Source organism: Gavialis gangeticus, unplaced genomic scaffold (genome assembly GCF_001723915.1).
Source record: "Gavialis gangeticus isolate Ggan-Ray unplaced genomic scaffold, GavGan_comp1, whole genome shotgun sequence".
Classification (NCBI taxonomy): domain Eukaryota; kingdom Metazoa; phylum Chordata; order Crocodylia; family Gavialidae; genus Gavialis; species Gavialis gangeticus.
The window spans coordinates 14,080,602-14,086,891 of record NW_017729014.1 but is presented as its reverse complement, the minus strand read 5'-3'; the positions used below and the strand labels follow the sequence as shown (position 1 = coordinate 14,086,891).

The following is a 6,290-nucleotide window of genomic DNA, read 5'->3' as shown; positions in this document are numbered from 1 at the left end:
GGTCCCTTCCGACCCTACGTACTGTGAAACTATGAAACATTGTTAGCAGCCAAGTGGTGTCCCTTTTTGTCTGGTCCTCTGTCTAGCTCTGCTTGTCTGGTCCTAATGACTGCAGCGTCCAAGCAGCTAACAATGTGAGTTTGTCTTCACAACTCCCCCATGCAGATGTGGCACGGAGGCACTCGGAGATGAAGCAACTTGCCCGAGATCCCATCAGAAGTCTGTGACAAAGCAGGGGATTGAGTCCCTGTCTCTCTCCGGGGCCCCATGTCAGCACCCGTGAGACCCTCCTTCCTCTCCATCTCTGGTCCGTCCTCTTGCTCAGCACAGGCCTCTGTTCTGTCCCTTCGTATAATGTGTCCATTGTTCAAGCCAAGAGCCTTTTCCTTTGCCACTCATTCTGTTTGGGACAGTTATTCCTGTGTCCCTTCATCCTATTACTCCTCCTGATCAGATATGAAACTCATCCTTCCCTCCCTTTCTCTTCTCCTGGTACTCTCTCTCTCTCTCTCTTTGGTTGTGCTGTTTTGTAAAACCCTCTGGATAACATTTGTTTGAGCATCTAGAAAATCCTGCAGTGGGCACATGTGTCTTGAGCAGCCTGATGACACCCTCCGTAATGGGCATGGGCTGTTCTGTGTTTACTAGGATACGGGACGTAGCGTTTGAAGTCAGGCTGCATTCCCAGCTCTGACCTCCTGCTTGTGAAAGGGGTCCTCTATCTCCTGTCGCCCTTGTGGGCACAGTAAGAGCATTACTCAATAGGGTTCACATTAGGTCTGCATTAACCATGGCCCTCAAAAGCCACTGCATGACAAGTGACAATTGCATTTTGTTATTCCCACTATGAGCTCGCAGCCTACAGCCCAGGTGTTAGCACTGGGCCTGTCTCCACAGGAGGCAGGAGGATCTCAGGGTGCCATTGCCTATCTTGCAGCACCAGGGAAGAAGGGGTGGCAACTCGGGCTTTTGCCACGCTACATCCCCTCACTAGGACTCTCACAGCACCACGGAGACAGCTGGACAAGATGCTGCTGGGCTCTGCCCAAGCCTAGGGACTTGTTTAGGGAGGGATTGTGGCCCATGGAGTTCCTTGAAATAAAGCCCCTTGCTCCATGGCTGGGAAGGGTGGATAGTGTTGGCATACAGAGTGCTGAGAGCCTTGAACAGAAAGGATGACAGAAGTAGGAGTGTGGTCTACTGCGTGCAGACTCGGGAACCCCGTGTTCCCTCCCTGGCTCTGCCACAGCCTGCTGGGTGGCCTTGTCCAAGTCACGTCACTTCTTTGTGCCTCAGTTTCCCCCTTTGTAAAATGGTGCCACTCTCCCTTCAGCTGCCCCTTGGGATCTACTGAGGACAGTGATTGCCCTTATTACAATTAGCATACATAGTGCTGTCATTCTGACTCCCAAGTCCAAGTGCCTCTACTTCTTCTGCACCTCTCAGCAAGAAACGCCCTTGCAGAGCAAAGCAGCCTCATGAGTGCTGAGAACAGAGAAGCCTCCTCCGTTTGCAAGAGCAGAGAGCCCAGGACCAGTTAGTTTATCAGCGCTCAGGGGAAAGGAAGGAAGCAATTAAGGCAGCAGGGAAGAAGGCCACTAAAAATAACCTAAAGAGACTGAATTAACTTCTGCCACAACTTGCGCGAAGCTAACAGAGTTATCCCAGAGACATAGGAGCCTGCAGGCTTAGCTGTTGCAGAAAAAGGAGATGGAGAAGAAAATGCAATTGAGCCACATAGTGGAGAAGCTGAATTAGCTCATAAGGCAAAATGCCACCTCTTGGCAAAGGGATAAGAAAGTCCGCACCAGCTAAACCCCCTAGTCCGTTCTCCCCAGGGGGCAGGCTGCCCGCGAACAGAAGCTGCTGTGTTGTACTGTTCAGGCTAAGGCCAAACTCCAGGCCGTGACTTTAAGAAATCAGCATTGTTCGGTTCCGAACTAGCTCGGGGTTGAACTTTTCATCTCATTTCCTTTTGAAACAACACGCCTTCAGAAGATGCTAGCGTGAAAAAAAACCCATAGAAAGAACAGGTGGGTGCATTTCAGCAGGCCCTCTCAAAGTGGGAGATGTCTTTTCCCATTTTTATTTTTCATGCAGAGAGCTTTCAGGACAGTTGCCGGCTCTGGAGACTTTGTCTTCGCAAGGCAGTTCGAGTTTTGCTTCAAACTACAGCTCCCAGAGTCAGGTGATTTTTTTCGGTGAGAATCTCAGGTTTCATTTTAAAGGGAAAAAAAATGTGTTTCTAGGCTTTGTGGCTATGAAGAAAAGCCTGAGAGTATGACCTGATCAGAAGACAAAGAATCCCAAAATAATAACATGCCTTTTTTTTTTATCTTGTGATTTTTGAGTGAATCGCCAGGTTTTCTCCAGGAGACTTAACTCCTTGTTTGAATGCTTGTGGTCAACCTCTGGAGATAGATACCAATACAAATATCTAACAGAAACCCACACTATCTATCCACTGAACAGCTACATGACAGAAATGGTGGTTCAATCTCTTGAACCAAACCATGGCTAGGGGAAAAGTTAGTTCAGTTCACAAGGCCTATTCCCACTTTCCTTTATTGCCTCTGTTGGTAAGTGGCTTTCTTCACGGCAATTGCAGCTCAGGTAATATGCAGCCGTCTCGCAGCGTGTGGGCAGAGAACCCAAATTGCAGCTCACGGACAATAGGAAACCCCTGGCAAAATGGAGTCAGTTAAATGATCTGTAGCAAAGGTGGGCAAAATGTGGCCCACGGGCCGGATGTGGCCCACCAGGCCATTCTATCCAGCCTGTGGGGCCCCTAAAAAATTTAGAAAATTAATATTTATCTGCCCTGGGTTGCCTGTCACGTGGCCCTCAATGGCTTGCCAAAACTCAGTAAGTGGCCCTCCGCCCAAACTAATTGCCCACCCCTGACCTGTAGTCATCCCCTTCATAGTTTCCCAGAGAAGCAGGTCGAGCTCCTGCAGCTTCTTTTCACGCAGCCCCTGTATAAGTTGCTCATGAGTATTTGGACAACCCACAGTTTACTTGTGAAAATGTCTGTGCAAGATAGAAATCTCGCTGATGCTTTGTCCAAAACCTTGTCTCTTGGGTGCACGTTGTCCACTCTTGGTTACCTTCCCACTTGGGAAGTGTCAGCTGTCCAGGCAGGAAGCGGAAACAGTAATTTAGAGAGATGCCAGTAGCCCCCTCCCCACCATGCGTGATAAATAGGAAATAGAGGAAATGGAGCATTCACCAGCAGTCAGCTGAAAAACACTGCAGCTACTGGATGGATGCTTTCTGAATAATGAGACCCATCAAAGCCCGCGCACGCGGCTTCAGTACAGCTGCATTGGTTTACGCTAGGCCTGCCCGTGGTCCAATGTATACATTCACGAAAACCAGGACCTGATTCAAAGTGATGCACAGAGAGAGAAAAGAGCTGAATTCATCGGAAATATTAGGCCACGCAGCCATGATTATAGTGGTGCCTGGATGACCTGAGATCAGGACTCTGTTGTGTGCACCATAGAAACACATAGTGCAGGACTGACCATGATCCAAGGAATATAGCTAGATACTCAAGACAGATCTCATCTGGAGAAGAAAAACGGAGGCATGGAGAAGTGCCCAAGGTCACCCAGAAGGCCAATAGCAGAATGGACCTTATATCCCAGGCCTCTCGTACCCCAAGCCAGGACCTGGACCACTGCACTGCCCACATCCACCCTGCACAAGCCTCTAACATCACTAATAAAGGGGCCATTTTGATAAAAGTTCTTCCCTCCAGGGAGGGGAGCATTTTCCTATGGGGTTTTTGTCTTGGCTGCATTACACCGATGTCGAATACCTTTACAAAACCTCCACCCTTCCTTCAAGGGGTAGAAAGACCCCTCACATCCTCGCCGGGCAGGTGACGCAGCCCAGCGAGCGTGCCCCTTGTCCCCATAGCCGGGGTCTTCCACGGGCAGCGTCACAGGACCCGTGGCAGGAAGTCGGGAGCGTGGCCGCAGGGCTCCGTGGATGTGTTGGCGGTGGGTTTTTCCCCTGGTGTGAGAGCGCTGCTCCTTCAAACTGGGCTGGCACGCAAGGCAGCATAGTTAGTTGTTATTAATGATCCTTCTGGCTCTTGTCTGATCCCAGAGAGACATTCCGGCTTTAATAAGCTGCAGCTGGAGCAAGGTTTCCGGGCCTGCAGCAGAGGGGGGGAAGAGCACAGGGGTGGGGCGGTGGAGCGGAGGCCCAGCGCCTGCCTGTGTCCAGCTTCGGGCTTCGATTTCCCCGGCGGGGAGCCGCTTCGAGGGAGGAGGGCGGGAGGCTCGCACCACCTCGGAGACGGGAAGTGTTCCAAGCTGTCCCGTCCCCTCCTCCTTCCGCACCTCCGCGCAGCGGGGGGGAAAGCACCCCCGGGAGCCTCGCCGGCTGATGAAAGCCTGCTTTCAATCGTGGAAAAGGAGGCTGGGGTGGTGGCGGGGGGAGAGAAGAGGAAACTCCCTTGCCCCTCGAGAGAAGGGAAGCCATGGTTTGGTCGCCTCGCTCCCAAGCAGCAACAAAAAGCATCGCGCCTCTGATGTGTTTCCCCGCTGTCAGGTTGCGTGGGGCGTGCGGAGGCCGGAGCGGTGACCTTGACAAGGAACCGTGGCTGCCTTCCAGGAGCCAGGGAGTTAGAAAAGCACCTTCTTTTCAGAGTGTACACAAGGCGCGGGGGCTGACACGCCGACCTCAGGCCTTGGCGGCTGACCAGCCGGCTCCGCCACTTGGCAGGGAGAGCGTGAGAAACCAGGGGGCGACACCCAAGTGTCATCACAGCTGCAAAAACTGCTGAGCAGAAAAGCCTAATTACAAAAATATGCGCCCCGAGGCTTTTCCGTGATGCAAACGGAGCCGCATTGCCCCTCGCCTGCCAAAAGGGCAGCACGAGCTCAGCTCTGCTATGCAGTGTGGGATTTTTAACTAGTCTGGGAGGGTCAGCGGAGACAAGGCCTCCATAAAGCAGGGTTGTCATCGCCGAGTGTGGCAGATCTGCGAGATGAAGGAGGAACATAACACACCCTATTAAAATTAACAATGCCCCTTTTCTTCCTCTTTTTATTCTTCCCCCCCACACACTCCCATTCCTTCCCTCCCTCCCATTCTGGGCAAGAGCGATTTACAAAGCGGCTTCACAAATCGCTAAGGCGCTTTCCATGCAGCCAAACGCCAGCCTGCCCTCGCATGGCCACACTCAAAGGAGGACGCTGCTAAGCCGGGACGTTCGCAAGGAAGCTCTCGGGTTGGGATCGCACACAAAAATACCTGTTGCACAGTGACCCCACTCTGAGCCTGTTCACTTTGCTTTCATACCAGTTTGGCACCATTAGGCCACTCCGCTATGCTGGTTTGTAACGGAGCGAAGAGTCAGGTCCACGCATTGAGGGATGTCCACAAGATCATGCATTAGGAAGTCTAAGGGAAAGTGTCTGCTAAGAAAGGCGCCGTTCTGGCCCAGACAAACCATATAGCTAACTTAGTATGACCACTCCGGTGGCAGCGCAGGGGACTCCGGCATACACGTGGCAGCTCATTGAAGAGTTTGTTGAGCAGGTGAGGAGGCTATAAGGAGTTTGGGCCATAAAGCAGCTTCCCTATTTAGCGACTGTGCTCTTGAGTGGCCTTAACTTCAAAGAAGCACAGGGTTTTGCTTGGGTACAATACAATATATCTGTGTTTGTACTATTTCCTTTTTTTTTTTTTTTTTTTGATTTAACCAGCCAGTCATAGAGATGCCATAAATCTGCAAGTTGCAGCCTTTTGCTAGTGCGGCATTCCCAGATGCACACGTTATTTCAATTAAAACCCAGCTGCCTGCTCAGGGGGTCGGTAAACGTACTCCCCACCCACCACCATGGCTGAACACAGCATGCTTAAAAAATAAATAAGATTCGTGCTCCCCCCTCCCCGGATCCTGCCTCTGTTTCTCCTCGTTTTCCTCAATTAAGTCCTATTAAAAACAACCCAGTGAAGCTGACAGCAGCCACTTCCTTTAGGCAACCAGCTGTTTGCCAGGCAAGGGATCTCAAGGCAGTCAAGGTATTCGCTGCAAACCTCATTTTGGTGCATTTTCCCCCCTGTTAAAATTGTGTCCGTGCGCTGGGGATGAGGAGCCGGACGGCCTTGCAACCCATAGCAGTCTCTATGTACAGCCTGAAATAGCAGATTTCCCCGCACCTCGTCTAGGGAGAAGACGGGCTGACTCTCCGTGCTCCCTTCTGTCCTTGGCCCCTCTTGTGAGATTCGTTATATTGACGCTAATTCGGACGGGCCGAAGCAGCCGTTTT

The 6,290-nt window shown here is 51.5% G+C and overlaps 1 long non-coding RNA gene across 1 annotated transcript in view; it reads left to right on the top strand.

Annotated features, from left to right (window-relative positions):
* Nucleotides 1-5,975, top strand: part of LOC109293720 — a 30,329-nt gene extending 24,354 nt beyond the window's left edge. Inside the window, exon 2 of the long non-coding RNA XR_002096375.1 lies at nt 5,724-5,975. This is a non-coding gene — a long non-coding RNA (uncharacterized LOC109293720). The remainder of the gene's footprint in view (nt 1-5,723) is intronic.
* Nucleotides 5,976-6,290: the final 315 nt, after the last annotated feature.